The sequence below is a fragment of the Leptonychotes weddellii genome, chromosome 12 (genome assembly GCF_054177405.1).
Source record: "Leptonychotes weddellii isolate Sample4059 chromosome 12, ASM5417740v2, whole genome shotgun sequence".
Classification (NCBI taxonomy): Eukaryota; Metazoa; Chordata; class Mammalia; order Carnivora; family Phocidae; genus Leptonychotes; species Leptonychotes weddellii.
The window spans coordinates 92,124,276-92,141,796 of record NC_138380.1 but is presented as its reverse complement, the minus strand read 5'-3'; the positions used below and the strand labels follow the sequence as shown (position 1 = coordinate 92,141,796).

Genomic DNA, 17,521 nt, shown 5'->3' with positions numbered 1-17,521 from the left:
AGGGGTAGACGAACCCTGAGAGTCAATGGACTCTGAAAAACAAACTGAGGGTTCTAGAGGGGAGGGGGGTGGGGGGATGGGTTAGCCTGGTGATGGGTATTGAGGAGGGCACATTCTGCATGGAGCACTGGGTGTTATGCACAAACAATGAATCATGGAACACGACATCTAAAACTAATGATGTAATGTATGGTGATTAACATAACAATAAAAAATTTATTTAAAAAAATCAAATATAGCAACACACACACAAAAGAAAAGATGCTCATCATAAATAGTCATTGTGGAAAAATACAAATCAAAATCACAATGAGATACCATCCAACAGTCACTAGAATAGCTGTAAAAAATGGACAATAATAAATGTTGGCACGCATTTGGAGAAACTGAAGCCCATATACATTGCTGGTGGGAATGCACAATGATAGAGCCAACTGAGGACAGCACTCTGGCGGTTCCTCAAACAGCTACACATAGGCCCAGCGACTACACCTGTAGAACTGAACACACATGATCCAATGAAAACGTGTGCATGCATGCTCACAACAGCAGTATTCACCGTAACCACATAGTGGAAACAACCCAAATGGCCACCAGCTGATGAGTGAAGAAATAAGACGTGGCAGAGCAATGTAAAGGCATATCAGGCAGCATAAAAAGCAATGATGTCCTGACGCACATTACATCACAAGCAAAATTGAAAATTTTATGCCAAATTAAAAAAAAAAAAAAACCCAGATACAAAACAGCAAATACTGTGATTCCATTTATATGAAATGTCCAGAGGAGGGAAACCCCTGGACAGAAAGCACATTAGCGGTTGTTTTGGACCAAGCAAGAGGGGAAAGAAGCGTGATTGCTTAATGCACACACGGTTTCTCTTTGAGGTGATGAAAATGTTCTGGAACTAAGCAGTGGGGACGGTTGCACAACATCACAAATGTAGCAAAAGCCACTAAGTTGTACCCTTCAAAATGGTTAAGGTGGTGAAACTTAATGGGAATTTAACTTTGATTTTAAAACTGCATACGTTGATCAAAAAAGCATTCATTAAAAAGTCAGAGAAAGAAGCAAGATGACTGGACTTAGCACATATAAAGGCTTATTTATAAACTATATTAAATTTGTTAATTATAAACTATATTAATTAGGACAATATGAAGATGGTGTGGGGCTAGAGAAATATATCAATAGAATAGATCCATAAAAGCGTGGGTTCTTGGCATACAATAGCAAAGGCATTATAAATCATGCAAAGAGAGGAATTCATTTATTAAATGGTATTGGAACAACTGGTTTTCCAAATAGAAACAATAAAATTACATCAATAGCACCATACCTCAAAATAAGTTCAAGATGTGTTATAAAAGACTAACTTCGAAAAGAAAAAAAAAAAAACTTTTAAATTCTTGAAAGAATATATAAAAGAATATCTTCATAATTTCTTAAATGAGACCACAAAAGCAATAAAAAAACCTGAAAAAATATGACTCCATCACATTAGAATAGCATGACAAATTATACCATAAATAGTTAAGAAATAAGTTACAGACTCGTCAATGTGGAGAACTGCATGGCTTACTTAACAGAGGAGTTGAGTCTCTAGACACGAGCAACAAAGGACCAGAAAGAGAACTTAAGAAAACAATCCCGTTTACCATAGGATCACAAAAACCAAAATACCTAGGAACAAATTTAACCAAGGAAGCGAAGGATCTGCATCCTGAAAACTATAAGACACTGATGAAAGACGTTGAAGACAACACAAGTAAGTGGAAAGATAGTCCATGCTCATGGATTGAAAGAATTAATACTGATAAAATGTCCATTCTCCCCGAAGGGAGCTACAGATTCACCGCAATCCCTATCGAAATTCCAATGGCATTTTTCATAGAAATACGAAAAAAAATTCTAAAATGTGTATGGAACCACAAAAGACCTCAAATAGTCAAAACAATCTGAAAGAAAAAAAGAACAAAGCAGGAGGCATCACACCTGTGAACTTGTGATTCTAATACATTGTGATGTGCGCCGACGTCATAGAGGAATAGAAAATGTAACAGGTTCTTGGAAGGGAGGTGAAGCCCACCTGACCTGACTGGTAATGCTTCTGGATGGAAGAACGTCTAGCTGATCTCTCCCTGTGGTTCCCTACCTCTGGGGGGAGCTTGGGTGGACAGCTTTGACACTGGGGGTATCAAGGAGCCGTGTGGCACTAGGCACTCACATTTGGGCATCCCCTGGGCACAGGCTTTGTCCGGAAAAGCCGACTCTCACCACCTGGGACCTTCGGGACCCATGAGAAACTGCAGTTCCCCATCATAAGAGGGAGAGAGGGCCTGGTTCCGGGGAAGCTGAGCCTTATCGCTGCTCTCCAAAGAAGAGGCCCCATCCTGCCCATAGAGCTTCACCTCCTGTCTCACCATCCAGGCACCTAAGAGTGAGCCCACCTGCTCGCTTTAAACAACTCTGCTCGATGCCTCACAGTGAGAAACGGCTGGTGTCATGTGAGGCTTCTCAGCAAACTTCACTGATTTTCTCTGAAGGACAGCAACAGGAGGGTGGCAAGATTTAACCTATAAAATCAGGACCCCAGGCTCTCGTATGGTGACCCTACCGTAGCCACCCAGCCCTGCCCACTCGCCGGTTCCCCGTGCTACCCATCACCTGCTGGGCATGTCCCAGGAGCGCACTGAGGGACTCAGATCCTGTGACTAACCCAGTCAATGGGCAGGCTGAGAAATCAAGATTGTCAGCCAGGGGAGAAAGAGGAAGAAGTACCAGCAGCTTCCAGAAAAATGCCAGAAGTCATAAAATGGGAACAGAGCAGCCCTTATAGAGATTGAGGACAAAATTTCTCACAGGTAAACGTGGCTGGTATGTATCTTTCTGATCTCAGAAGGTCACCAGGTGCCTGGAGTAAAACAAGCATCTCATGAATTCTTGACGAATGAATGAATGATAAATGAATGAATGAATGAACTGAATAATTCCTTCATTTCAGCTACCAGTTCATAACTGGTGACTGTCACATGGTATTTTAGACCATGTAACTTGGGCATGGCGGCCTTCTTCATTAATCTTGTAAACGAAAAGCATGGTAGAGGACACTGTTGGGCATTAGAAGGGCACAGCTGGGGAGAGATTCGGAATCGGGCAGCCGTGTGTCCCAGGAGGGGTACGTTCTAACCCAGGACTGGAAGGACCAGCAGCTGATAAAGGGATCCCTCGTGGAGGGATCTGGAGAACCACCCCAGCTGGGTCACCCAGCTGGCCAGTCTAGGCATGATGGACACTGCGACCCCAGACCAAAGACAGCGGGGTTGAGAACATGTGAGATCTGTTTGAAGCAACAAGGGGGGCACAGTCCTCTGAGGGGCCAAAGAAACATGTTTCAGCATGAAGCTGATACTGAGAAGGGCCGACGATCTTTTCATCATATCACACTGTGCCTATTTTTAAATCACTGACATGGCAGGTGACATTCGAGGACACGTGGCTGTGGGCACGTGGTCCCGTCTCTCCAGCGTCTACCAGGTGCAACACGGATCCGGGAACAGCGGTTTGGATACAAGTGGTTGGAAATCTTAAGTCTGCTGAGATGCTCAGCGTGCATGGAAAAGTGCTTGGCTCCTGTCCATCGCTATGAAAAGCAGTCCGTTAAGGCGTGCGGCGCTCCCATCCACTTTCCTCTGCTACCTGTGGGCATGAGCTGCTCATTTGTTTGTTGTAGAGATCCTGAGTTTGGGCTCTGGGTCACTTCCAGCTGCCCTCTTTTGCAAACCACGCCGTACTTCTGTCCGCACCACGATTTCCAATTACCGTGTGGATGCTTGTTGCCATTGGTTATCGTGAAATATTACCGGTTTCATGGGGGCAATTAGTCAGGTCCCTTTGATATTTTCCATTCACAGATCGCCTTATAAATTTGGAAAAAATGTACACGCTGCGGTTTTTACCATGTTGCCCGAGGAAGTCTGCAGTCTTATTAACATGGTGCACTGTCATTTATGATTCTGAAGGAAAGCAAGGGGGTTTGGCACTTCACGAAGGACACTGATATTTTTGCAAGATGATGAAAACTTTCCACTCTGCCCAGATGCGGAGGCTGAGTCAGTGTCCCTGGCCCGCTCCCACTGTAGATTTGTCTCTGTTTGCTCGAAAAAGCAGTTTGTTTCTTATTCCAGCCCTCGGACGGGGCCACGGCCCGTGACAGACACTCTTTACCGACCGAGCTCCCTTCGCTTGGACTGTAAGGACCGGGAGTTTGCTCGTCAGTGGGCCTAGATGAAGGGGGGAAAGCCTACATTCTCAGCCTGGGAATGTCTGGTATTGTTGCGTGAGCGATAGCTGGCCTCCGAGACCTATGCACACTCAACCGGTATTTCCAAACTCCGGCCCCGCATCAGGTCCCTCCTGCAGACGTTAGCAAAGTGAGCCTGCTACGGACAAGTGGGACATGACTGCTTTCTTCGCACAGGCTCCAGGCCCCTCTTGGTGCAAGGGTGATCTTTCTGGCCACAGCTGTCGAGCTCGGCTCATCTGCCGATGCCAGGAACAGGCTGAGGGAGCTGTGGTTGAGCCCTGGGCGAGCCATCTCCATCCTGCTTCTCCCAGGAGCAGAAACCGACGCACCGTCCGGGTGCTCTGTTCCAAGCAGCAGAGCAAATTCTGGACCTGCTTTCTTATTTCTTTCACATTATTTTAGGAATCTTTCATCTCTATCTGCATTGCATTTAGGGGATGCAGGAACATTTGAAAAGCAGGCCATCTATCTATTATGGAATAACCCAACAGCAGAGATTGGATGCTATATTATTATGTTATGTATATATGATTTTACTGTGTGTTTGTTTTATAAATGAATCCATTGAGAAGCACAGGCATTAGACAAGTTATTTAAAATCACACTACTTATTAGCAGTAGGATAAAATTATAATTTTGTTTTCACTTAGTTCAGTGCTATTTTCACAAAAACCACACAAACTGAATCACAAAAAAGTGGGACAAAAATGAATTAAATTGATAAGTACATTCAAGTTAGAATAAATTTCAAGCAACACTATTTCTGCAAGATATTATAACGGCTATTATGCTGTTATTCAATGTTCTATTGTCCAAAGAATTTGGACGACTCTTTAATAAAGTCAAAGGGTTTTGTTTCTCTAGGACTTCTCGATGAATCTTCAAGAGACAGAGACAGTGTGCAGAATTTTCTCGATTTATTTAGACTACTAAAATGCTTCTTGGAGCATTCTAAGGGACTGGCGTTCTGAAAAACAAACCCAAAAAATCATAATTAATTAATCTCAAACTCTTGGTGAGATCATTCAAGATACAGACAGGAAAAAATAAAACTGAAAGGTACCCTACAAAGTTCAACATTGAGAAGTTTCTAGCAGACCTCTTTCGATATTCAAGAAAGCTTAACTACTAAAACATTTTTAAGCATCTAAATATTCTAAGTACAAAACAACCCTGAGCAAAAAAAGGCAAAGACTCTCACGCCAACATGACGTTCTCAAAAGAAAAGAAAAAAATGCTTAATCTTATGCACTTTATACTTCTATATCTGAATCTATATCTGTATCATGTAATGACACACAAGGTCAAATGTATACAAATATTTAATCCACAGTTTAACATAGAGTGTGTCAATCCATATTCCATTATGTTAATTACTAAAATATAAAATCTGGCTCAGTGAAAAACACTCAGATTTTTACTAATTAAGGAAAATACCATAGTTTGGTTTCAGAACAAAGCAAAATATTCAAAGAAGCAAAAGTTAACCGTGTTGTCTTTTGCTTCGCTGTCTACGACTTTTTGTGATTTACTTGTCAGTAACCAGTCCGCAAGTTGGGGTGAGTTCTGTATCTTGCAGAGTGTTACTCGGAGAGCATGCAACACGGTGGGAAAGCACCTTATGACTTTGCTGCCATCGTGTGGATATGAGGTTCTTAAGTGTCAGAAAAAGGCATGGCTTGAAAGGAAGGTATGTTGAGTCTTTAGGCTTATTTCAGAACTTATCCTGGGGCCTACGGACTCCCTACCTGTCTCTACAGGACCCCAAGCCTCCTGAAAGTGTGTGTGAATTCTCTGTGTGTGTGGGTGTGCTTCTGGGAGCTTGCGTGGTAGCCTAAAAACATAGAGAGCCAGCAAAGCTTAGGAACCATTTTCATGAGTTCTGCGATCAAAAATGTAAGCACCAAGAACAAGGGAGCGTTTTGTGGTGGAAGCAGTAGGCTCGCGACAGAAAATGCCCCAGAACAGTGAGAATGATCTGTAACACAGGTATCTTCTTTGAGGTGTCCCAGCCTTTATCTTGAAGCCAACACACGTATGCTCAGGATCGTATCTGCAATCGCGGCCAGTAACTTTTCTCTTAGTCCCTGGTGTCCTGTCTTTTAAGAGTTATTAGGAAGAATTGTCAGAAGATTGTGTGCGAGAAACAAACCTGTAAACTTTATTTTTTTAAAGATTTTATTTGTATTTATTTGACACAGAGAGAGAAAGAAAGAGAGAGAGCACAAGCAGGGGGAGCGGCAGGCAGAGGGAGAAGCAGGCTCCCCGCAGAGCAGGGAGCCCGACCTGTGGCTGGATCCCAGGACCCTGGGATCATGACTTGAGCTGAAGGCAGACGCTCAACCGACTGAGCCCCCCAGGCACCCCCAGACCTGTAAACCTTAAACTGCTTAGTGAATGCTCAAATTGCCATGAGACCTGGTCTTCAAAACACTGACCTTAGGTCATTTCAGAAGAAAGTCTATCATGTCCAGTAGTCATGAAAATCAAAAGCAGTACTTTTGCAGTGTTCTGCAAGAGCTAAAATCATGTTTTCCTTCACTCACTCCTGAAACTGAAAAGTCAGATAACTAGTGAACCGCTCTCTCTAACTGCAGTGCCTTCTGCCAAATAGCGAGCGTTGTCTACAAACTCATCAGAAGACTCATAAGAAGACCGGCCTCCAGTTCTGGTCTTTGTGCAGAGATCTTGATATTGGATCTACAAGATCCATTTAATGTGACCGTGGCGGTTGCCTAAGGAGGCCCAGCTGCTCGGGCAGGCGCTGAGCCTGGTGACAACAGGCACATGGCATCTGGCCACTGTTGACCCGCAAGGACAAGTCAGGCGGGAGGGCCGGTGGCTACAGATGGTGTCTCCTCCAGAACAAAGAGATTCCAGAATTCCCCGATGAAGCCTCCGCTAGTGTTCCCAGTTTGGTTGTTGTTTGACTTTTGTTTTAGCTTTGTAAGATTAGACACATACTAAATTTCAACACAACTTGACTAATTCGGGTTTCTGCTGAGCACACACTGCCAGGAGCAGATTCGGAAAATATTGTCCACCGAAATCTCCATTTGTGAGGTGCGCTAAGGACTCAACGGAGCCAGAAATGGCTGGTTTTCAGTGAGAAATGTTAGCACGGGCCTGTAAGTACAACTCCCAGGCTGCGCTGTTTCCCGACTACACGGCCTTCCCCCCGAAGACGTCCCACACATCCCACCCAGCTCTGCGTGGCACTGCCCAAGAGACCTTTCTGGAATGATGAAAATGCACCGTGTCCACCCCACCCACCGTGGCCATGGCCACTGAGCCTTTGGAATGTGCTTAGCGTGACAGAGGACTTGAACTTTTCGTTTTATTTACTCTTAATCAATTCAAATCTCAATAGTCACAACGTGGCCAGCGACTACTGTCCTGGACACCTTGCCCTAGAGACTCCATCGTGAAGGGAAACAGTGTATGCAGTCTGGTCAGTTGTTTGGAGATCACCATGATTTATTGGGTACAGTTAACATGAAAGGGGCTTCAAAGTGGAGGCAGAATAAACGAGATGAACATCTTCCCTGAGGGAGTGGAGGGTGGCGTGCAACCTTGTGTGAGGGTCCGAGCTCATGCACCCCAGCGCTTGGCGGACCAGCCGAGATGCCCATGCCGGAGCCGAGGGCCCAGCAGCTCTGTGAGGGGTACAGGGGCGAGACGGGGTCCTCCACCAGGCACGGGGGCTGCAGCCTGATCCGGGCAGTCCCGCCAACCTCATGGACACGGGGAGTGCAAATTCGGAACATCAGTGGCGAGGAAACACTGACATGGCAGAAGCCATCCAGTGTGGGTGTCAAGGGGTTTTAGCGCAGAAAACTAAAAAGGCTGGAAGATGGTTCACTTTGTAGAAAACTAAACCCAGGGAGGCTTATTATGGAAGCTGGCGTTCGTAGCAGGTGCCGCGGGAGATGAGAAGATACCCCGGACTTCTTTAATCCCTCTGTTCCTGCAGCAATTTTAAGGTTTCTGTTTGTCTCTCGGTGTTATTCTGAACGTGACATTAACGTTTTAAAATTTTTCCATAATTGTCTCATTGAACGTTATATCTCATGTGTACATACATACATATATGTGAAAATGTGTTCAGCATGCCTCCTAGACAGATAAATATTTAGAAATTGGTTAGTAGCACAGACGGTCCAGTTTAAGACACCCAGTTGCAGAAACAAGAACGAAGGGAAGATATTACTGTTACTGCCTTAAATTCCATATGTGCAGAATATCAGGCTAATTTTCCATTGGAAAAAATATTTTGCTCTAAGTTGGCAATATTGCTTGTAGCAAACTTCAAAAGACATGTATAAATTAGCACGAGTCTGAAGACCTAAGGAAATATAAAATGATTTTGAAATAAAAAGTATCTTTAACATGTAAAACATTTGACACATCATTTTGTCCTCTTCAGTACCATGCTTGCTACATTCACAAAACTTGGTTTTATTAGGTTCAACACTGGAGTGATACCCAATGGTATTAACCAGTTCATTTGATAGTTTCAGGATTTGGCCTTGAGAAAAGTATCCAAAAGTTGGAAATCAGAGAGGGGCCGTCTGCCCAGACTTTGCCATTTGCTGTTGGAACCCGGAGGCTGTAAAGTTAGCAAATTTGTAGATTTTCTGCCCAGGACAGAATAGAACTAATGTTTAAGGTTTTCCTACCCTGTAGCACATTAAGAAGTTCTGAATCTAACCCATCGATCTTATTCAAATATATATATTTTTTTTTTTTCAAAATGCTGATACATCCCCAGTTGCTAAAAATGTTCAGTGACTGGTTTTGCCATTAGTCATTCCTTCATTAATTAGTTGAATGTAGTTTTGACTTTACGAGAGCTACATTTATTAACTTATGAAAATTACACTTTGGTGCAACAGTTGATCATATTTTAACACATTAATCAAACATGAACCAAATGGGGACAAGAGATTGACCTCTTATCAGACTGAAGTCAACCTTCTTGAATGTGGATCATTATGTATTCTCCTTCTTCTTCCCCGGGGACCTAGCTTAGAGTGTAGTGGGTACCATTACTTTCTATATTAATTCATAAAAATGCCATCCAATGCCTTCCTGATTTTTGAGCTTAAGAGTCTGTGTGTTCCTACGGCTAAGAACTTAAGACAGCTCCATAACTTAGTTTGTTTATGATTGCAAGCAGGATACTTGACAGGATTCACGTGTTCTCAACATTAGGAGTTCACTGCTCATCCTCACATCAGTTCTACCAGAGGTCATGTCCACCTGTACAAAGTGAACCATCTTCCAAGGTCCAGCTCAAATATTAGCCCCTTTCAGGAAGTTCCCCACACACTTGCTAAGTGAGACTTATACTCGGTTTTCTGTGTTCCAGCTAGACCATACCTTCCTTAACGAAAAGGATCGTATAATAAACGCTTTTATGGACTTCATGACACTCAGCACAGTGCCATGTCAGCTATCTGCAAACAGTGGTGGAGCAGAAAGAGCCAGAGTCCCAGCCCAGCCACCATGTCTGTTAGACTGCACACTCCATCCATCACCTACAAAGCGAAAGCCATCTGTGAGCCTCGTCATCAAGACTGTGGTGTGATATCATGGGAGGAAAATGAGTCTGGAGTTGGAGCTGAGTCCCCATCCTGGCTCCTCTGTTCAACAATTGCTCCCTGATCATAAAAGAGAAATGAAAAGAATCAATCTTTCATGTTACGAGAACTGAATTAGGTGACTCTGGTAAATCATCCACCTTGAGTGGCCAGTGCCTGGTAGGTTTTCAATAAGCATTCATTCCCCATTCACAAAGCTTCTCCCAGTCCCTGTGACCATTGCCACACACACTGGAGTAAACCCAAAGTCAAAGGGAACAAGTAGAGTCCTGAAGAGCCTACGTCATACATTGAGCAGAGGTCAGAAAGGGGAGTCAACAGCCATCAGAAAGGATGAATACCTACCATTGACAACAGTGTGGATGGAACTGGAGGGTACTATGCTGAGCGAAATAAGTCCATCAGAGAAAGACAATTATCATATGGTTTCACACATATGTGGAACATAAGAAGCAGCACAGAGGATCATAGGGGAAGGGAGGGAAACTGAATGGGAAGAAATCACAGAGGGAGACAAAACCACGAGAGACTCTTAACTCTAGGAAAGAAACTGGGGGTTGTTGGTGGGGGAATGAGATAAATGGGTGATGTGATGAGCGCTGGGTGTTATACGCAACTGATAAATTATTGAACTCTACATCTGAAACTAATGATGTACTATTATGTCGGCTAATTGAATTTAAATTAAAAAAAAAAGAAAGGGGAGTCTCCCGCACTGAGCCTGTGATCACCAGGTGCAGGTAACCTCAGGAGCTCAGCAGTATAAACACAACGAGGAGTTATCCAAACACGTGGCTCTCCATCTCTCTTCTGAAGCTGCCTCTTCCGGCCCCTCCTTCCTTGTGGAACCTGCTCACCCCTACTCTGGGTGTACCAGCTGGCAGAGGAAGGCTGCCTCTTGGCCCATTGCTTTTCCTGCTCTTTACCCTTCTTTCTTGGATGATTTCATCAACCAGCTTTATTGCACCCACCTTCTTTGTGATGACGAATTCCTCCTGCTTCTCTCTCTCCCGGCCTTTAGAATCCTATACTTAAATTGCTGCTGAATGAGTACACTTACGTGTCCTGACGTTCCCTGAAATTCAGCGTGTCCAAAGAGAAACTCTTTACTTCATCTCTAACTTGGATTTTTCCTCCAATGTTCTCTATCTCAGTAGTTACAACGGAAGTTCCCCTAGTCCGTAAAGCTAGAGACCTGGTCATCAGGTGTTTGAGTGAGGATGATTTGCTACCTGCCGAGGGGTGGGCAAGGTTGAGGTCTGAGGAGCCTCTCAGAGACTAGGGGAGGTGAGCAGCCACTTCATCAGATCTGGGCTGGAGAGAGGAAATGGACATGGCCAGAGCCAGTGAGACGCAGAACCTGGAAAGAGAGAATGCCAAAGTCTTTGGCACGTGCTCTTCTTCACCGAGCAAAGAGGTAACCTCTCCCTGTGGAATGTGATCTCATATCAGGAGGGAATTGCTCCATTATGGAGAGAATTCCTTCCACAGCTGCCTCCCTCAGCCATGCATTTCAGACAACCTGTCTATAGTCCCTTCTTGCTGTAGCACAGTTTTGCATACCCAGCACAAAACGTCACAGTCAGTGACAACTCATTACCCTTTCCTGGTACATCAACCCGGGTCAGCTTCTTGCCCCATGAATCTACAGAGGAGAAGTGGTTCTAAGTCTTCCCACGCCTTGTGAGCAAAGTCCTTGGGTCATCCCAGTGTTGGACACCGCATTTCTAACTTCTCACAGTCGGTGTTGGGTTGTTTGAGGATTCTTTGGTAATGTTCGAAAATATGTTCCCAAAATGAGCAGAATTAAAGTTTGACATACATTGCTGAAAATGTTTCCAATTGGAGTCACCAAAGCAAATGTTTTTTGTCAAAAGCTTTTAATTCACAATGTGTGAAGGAGGAAATTCAATGGCATTTCCTCCTAAAACCATAGAAGATTTTAAACTCAGGGGCTGGTATTCCAGAGGCGCCCACGCCCTTGTCCCCAGTGGGTGTTTGCCTTGGGCGCTGAGGGAGGAAACCCACAGTTTACCGTGGGGCCATGTGGATCCCTCCCTGGGTCTTGCTCAGTGGTCCCTGACATCTCTTCGTGAACGTTCCTCAATCTCAGAAAGAACTTAGTTGAGTGACCTTCTTGCCACGCTGCATTCATTAATCACAACGTGGGTCTGAGGAAACAGCACGTGGAAGACAGAAAGTATGTTGTGTTTCCAGTTTCCCTTGGAAACGAGCCCAGGAATGGACGCCTATCAGCTGCTACACGTTATCTGTTGAATAAGGCATTTCTCGCACAACTCTGCCGCTGCTTGCTAAATTTAATCTGCAAGACTTTTGATTCCAGATTCTGTTGTGCTTTCCTTCTTTTTCATAATTATATCCATCCCTGTCTTTCACACAAAGTAACAAAGATAGTTCGAAGAGTTCACATTATGTGTCACTACGCCTAGATTTTTAAATACCTACCTGAATAGCAATATTGTTATTGCTATAAGTTATTGCTATTGCTTGTGTTATATATAACATAAGATTGTTTTATCTCTGATGTAAAACCTCTAGAATTACTTCCAAGAGTCCAGCTTACAATAAACTGAATTTGAGATTATAACTGTGTTCTTTATGAAACTGTGCATACATTTCTTGATCTTGAAAGTTCTAGAGCAAAATTTTAAGGAAAAAAAAATGTCAAGACTGAAGTTCATCCAGCTGTTTCTGGATTCCTTTATGTTTGTAGAAGCTGACGGTAATTTTTTCTCATGAGAAAGTATGGATTGTTTCCAAAGCTTGAGAGGCAAGTTAATAACATTGCTGTAGGGTAATTAAGTTACTGAACCTTATAACTATTTACTTAGGATTAAAATCTCACTTCAGTACCACACAGAAATTAGGTTGCTCACTTTGGAGTCTTTTACGAGTGAGCTGAGTGCAGCCGAGGAAGAAGCCATATCCCGGAGCGTAACCAGGAGACGCCAGGACCATAACACAGTCGCAGGGGCTCTGGCTGGTTCTGCAGTAACTTAGTTTGGGGTAAGGTCAGAATTCACAGCGAGAATTCACAGAATTCACACCACCACCAATTCTCTGTGTTTTTAGGTTTACCTCTCTGGAGTGGCAACATGGGAAAGTCTTCCTAAAGGAGACAAGAAAGCAACGCCTTCATCGAAAGAAAAAATGAAATATTGCTTTTATGCCATCAATCTCTAGGGGAGGATAAAGAATAATGCTCTTGAAAACACGATTTGGTCTTGCTCAGACTTTTTAAGAGGTCAGGGCAATGGCACAGATCCTTTTTTAAAAATGGGCTCTGGCATATCTCGGCAAATATGAGTCACGGCCCAGGTGTGGGACCATGGAAATGGTCTGACCCAGAGCAGTGAACTGCTTAGAAAGCTTTTCTGGTAATAGCAACTCAGGAGTGGAATGCACCCAGAAAGGGGAAATGCTAAACTCGGCCTAATCAAACACTGCTCTAATCCAAAGCTGAATATAATTTGGTCTTCCCAGACCCAAGAGGCCCATCAAGCTGATAAATCACCTACCATGGTCACAATCAACCCAACAGAATATCTGTAAGTCATAAGACAAGAAATGAGGTACCGTCAAGGATCATTAGGGCTTCCCACTTCATATAAAACAGCTGCAGATATCGGTTTGCATAATCTTCTTCTTCCAATGAGAGCACTTATATTTATAACTGGCGGAGGGAAAGGAACACCTGCAGTCAGTGACCTGGGTTCACATCCAACCTTGCCAATCTACTGGCTGTGCAACCTTGAACAAATCACATGTAATGAATCACATGGACAAGAAGAGGTGATACTGACAAGAAGAACCACAAACACAGGATTTTGTGATGATTAAAAATATGCTTGGAAATACCTAGACATCTGTCCTCAAAACATAGATTCCCCACCTAATAGTTCTGTATTTTTTTAACTCTTAAAGTAGCGTTAAAGGCATTGATTTGGTATGGTAAAAGGTCTGGTCACCCATCCCAGTGTGTGATGGTTTTCCACACCACCACCAATTCTCGGACACCAGCTGGGTATCCTGCAGATGTTCTCTATTCTGACATCACCTGCCTGGATTTAGCATCAGACCCCACAGGTTAAGGGCTCCATCCAATAAGACTGCCTCTCCCCGACTTCAGACGTCAATGTCAAGTGCAGGTGATCACCTGGGCTTCTGTAGATCCGAGATTCCAAAGACCCCTCCTTGGGTTTGGTTAATTTGCTAGAGCAGCTCACAGAACTCACTTTCTTCCCTAGATCACCAGTTTATTATGAAAGGATAGAACTCAGGAGCAGCCAGATGGGAGAGAAGCATAGGGCAAGTTCTGGGGAAGCTTCCATGTCCCATCAGAGCACACCAGTCTCCTCTCCCCACATCTCCATGTGCTCACTGACCCGGAATCTCTCTGGACCCTGTCCTTTTGGGTTTTTATGGGGATTTCATAACACGGGCATAACCGACTAAATCATTGACCATTGGTGATTGATTCCCCCTTCCCGGGACTGAGATCAGCAGAGGAGACAAAAAGTTCCAACCTCTAAATCTGGTCAGTTTCCCTGGCAACCAGTCCCCACCCTTAGATGCTTTCCAAGCATCACTCCATTAACATAACAACAGACACCTTCATGCTCTCACCACTTAGGAAATTCCAAGGATTTGAGGAGCTCTGTGCCAAGAATGGGGACCAAGGCCAATATTTTTACATATTTTAAATTATATGTTTCTTATTATAAATCACAATATCACATGTGGCCAATGCGATCACGTATGCGAAGTGCTTTGCACCCTGCCTGGTTCAAATTGAGAGTAAGTTCTTAATACATATTCATCAGACAATGAAGATACTCATAAGGAGAAGGAGAAAAGACCCCTTCCCAATGAAGTTTTATATAATTCCCAACAAAATTCCATCTTGATTCGTGACATATTGTATCATATTTTTAACTTTTATCTAAGCTGACTAAGCCTCAAAAGAGGATGACAGTGCTCACCTAAGAATATTGCTGCACAGAATAAATAAATAAAATCCCGCAAGTAAAGTATTCTTCTTCATATGTGACATGATAGTAGCCCAGAATAGCTGGTGTTATTGTTACGACAGTTGCTATTACGGCAGAGGTAAAGCATGCTCAATGAAGACAAACCTTAAAATACAAATAACAACAACAACAAAAAAAAACAGTAAGTACCAAACTAAACATCCATCCCTCAGAAATAATCACAGCTACTATGTTCAGACTTATCAGACCTCTAAACCAGATTTGAATAAGATGTTCCCACTGGCAACTACCCACCCCACCACCAAAACAACCACCCCAAAACTTGTTAGAGCACCTGGATTTGGGTAGATTGATTGAAAAGTCATAATATACACAATGTACTAGTTATACCAGATACTGAAGCAAGATACGAAATAATCGTGAAAAAGAACCAAAGGAAAGTAAGGTGCGTGGAAAACATGCAGAATCTTGAAAACTAAAATTTCACACAGATCAGCTAAGGTATGTTCCCCAGTCGCATGCCCCCCACACCCGCCCCGACACACAACCATGAAGCAGTGAAAAACTATGTCTACGTTAGTTTTATGCTGTGCGTAGCCAACTCCTGCAAATTTACAGGATTAAATTTCTGGAGGTCAGTGGTCTGAGCAAGGGTTAGCGAAGTCTCATTACAGCTCAGCTCGAAGACCAGAGTCTCATCATCCGATCAGACCTCATCAGCTCTCGAGCCCGAAGTCCAAAGTGTCACCATGGACTACCACCTAAATCCAGACCCAGTGAGGCTCCTGGATGCAGCCCATTATGTGTAGCTCCTGAGCCACAGCTGTTTTCCATCTGTGGACTAGATCTTAGAGCCATGTGTCCCCAGTGCCCCACAGGCAGAAGACAATTGCTGGGGACGTCCTGGTTCAAGGAGGAGGATGGTAAAAAGGAGCTCGCTGGCCCATGGTCGTTCTGAAATCCAACTGGGAACACAGGGGCTCTGGGGTAGGTTTCTCCCTGGCTCTCAGCTCTCTGGGCTATGTGTCCCACCTGCCAAGCCATCATTGCTTCTAGGCAGCACAATCTTACCACTGAGTGGTTTCACCAGTCTGCTTCCTGCTAGTGGAATGTAGGATTCCAGTAGCCTCCTGTCCTCCTGTCCCTTCTCTGTCCTTAGAGTCCAAGTTGCTGTGTTTGTGATGAAACAATTTTCTAAAGATCTTTGTGGGTTTTCCATGGATTATACCCCATTAGACAAGAGCCACATCCACAGATCTTTCCAAGATAATTCCAACTCCATCTCTGGCACCTGCTCAGGTCCTTAAGCCTCCTGAGAGGAACACACACTTCATCTCTTTCAAGAGACCTTTGTGGGTGTGGCCGATCACATGCTCAGGCTTTTCTTTTTTTTTTTTTTCCTTGTTTTGCTCTCACTGAGGTTTTACTAAATTGCTATAATTCTCCAGTGAACAAGTTCATCTACGTCAAATGAATTTCAAATCATGCATAAAAATCTAAGGAAATTGTTTGTGATGTTATCTTTATGTATGGGGCTAAGGATTCTAGGAATAATCCCAACAGCAACTCACTGGATGGTCCTTCTGCATATTACTCCATATCTTCTGTCTCATTTCAGACTCTCCTTTAGAATATGTCTTCCCCAGTTTCATTATCATTTTATCTACGTGGCTTTTTGTGGCTTGCAACAGAATTTCCGTAGTGGGCCAAAGGTCATTAGGTTTGGAAAGATCCCAAACAAGAACAATAGAAAATGTCCATAAGGTACCACTCATGATTGGTATGCTGATTAAGTCCAATAAAGCGGTTCCTCCACCTAGTTCCCAAAAGTGAGCGGTATCTTTTGGTATATCACGCCCTTCTGCTCTTCTTCCGCACGTATGTTCCAAAGCTGAGGTTGGTTTTGGTGGCTCATCCCTGTCAAGACCCCTTAGAATAATAGTAGTCTTTCCCCCATTTTTACTTCCAATGAAGAAAACAGATTTTTCTCCAATTTCAAGTCCATCACCTTCACTTCCACTACTTCCACGTTTTTCCACTTTGGCTTTTGTGATTTCCCAGAGAGTTTCTCTGGGCATCGTGGCTCGACAGCCCCAGCGTCATGGGCTCAACATTTGGGACCAGCTTAAAATCAGGACGCCAGCGAGCTCCGAGACCTGCCGGATTGTACGGGTGCTCAGGCTTTTCTTGATGCAAGCTTCCAGCAGTTAGTTCTCACAGTTAGGATCCTTTGACCTCTGGAGAGGCTGAGAACTTCCAGAATCACCCGGTTCTGGCTCCTTCCAATAAGTTCTTCCTTCGATGCCTCACTCCCTCTTTCATCTCACTGTCGGCAGCAAGAAACCAGGAAGCACCTTCCACATTCTGCTCTCGCAAATCTCCTTAGCTGCTCAACCAAGCCCACTGCTGACAAGTCCTTCTGCACACATCACTTCAGGATGCAATGCTGTCAAGGTCTCTTCCAGCACATAACAAGGACCCCCTTCCCTAGTTTCTGATCACACGAGCCTCACCTCCTTCTGAGCCATCACCTACGTGTCCTCAAAGTCCAGATTCTCCCAAGAGCCCGCCCCACACATCCTCGGCTTTCTGCAAGATGT

General features: G+C 44.0%; 1 protein-coding gene and 1 pseudogene across 1 annotated transcript in view; both read right to left on the bottom strand.

The window, feature by feature from the left end:
* The window catches only part of TNS3 (tensin 3), a 416,462-nt gene that overhangs the window by 100,668 nt on the left and 298,273 nt on the right, over window positions 1-17,521 (bottom strand). The window lies entirely within an intron of this gene.
* On the bottom strand, window positions 16,195-16,999 carry LOC102726928 (cytoplasmic dynein 2 light intermediate chain 1 pseudogene; annotated as a pseudogene).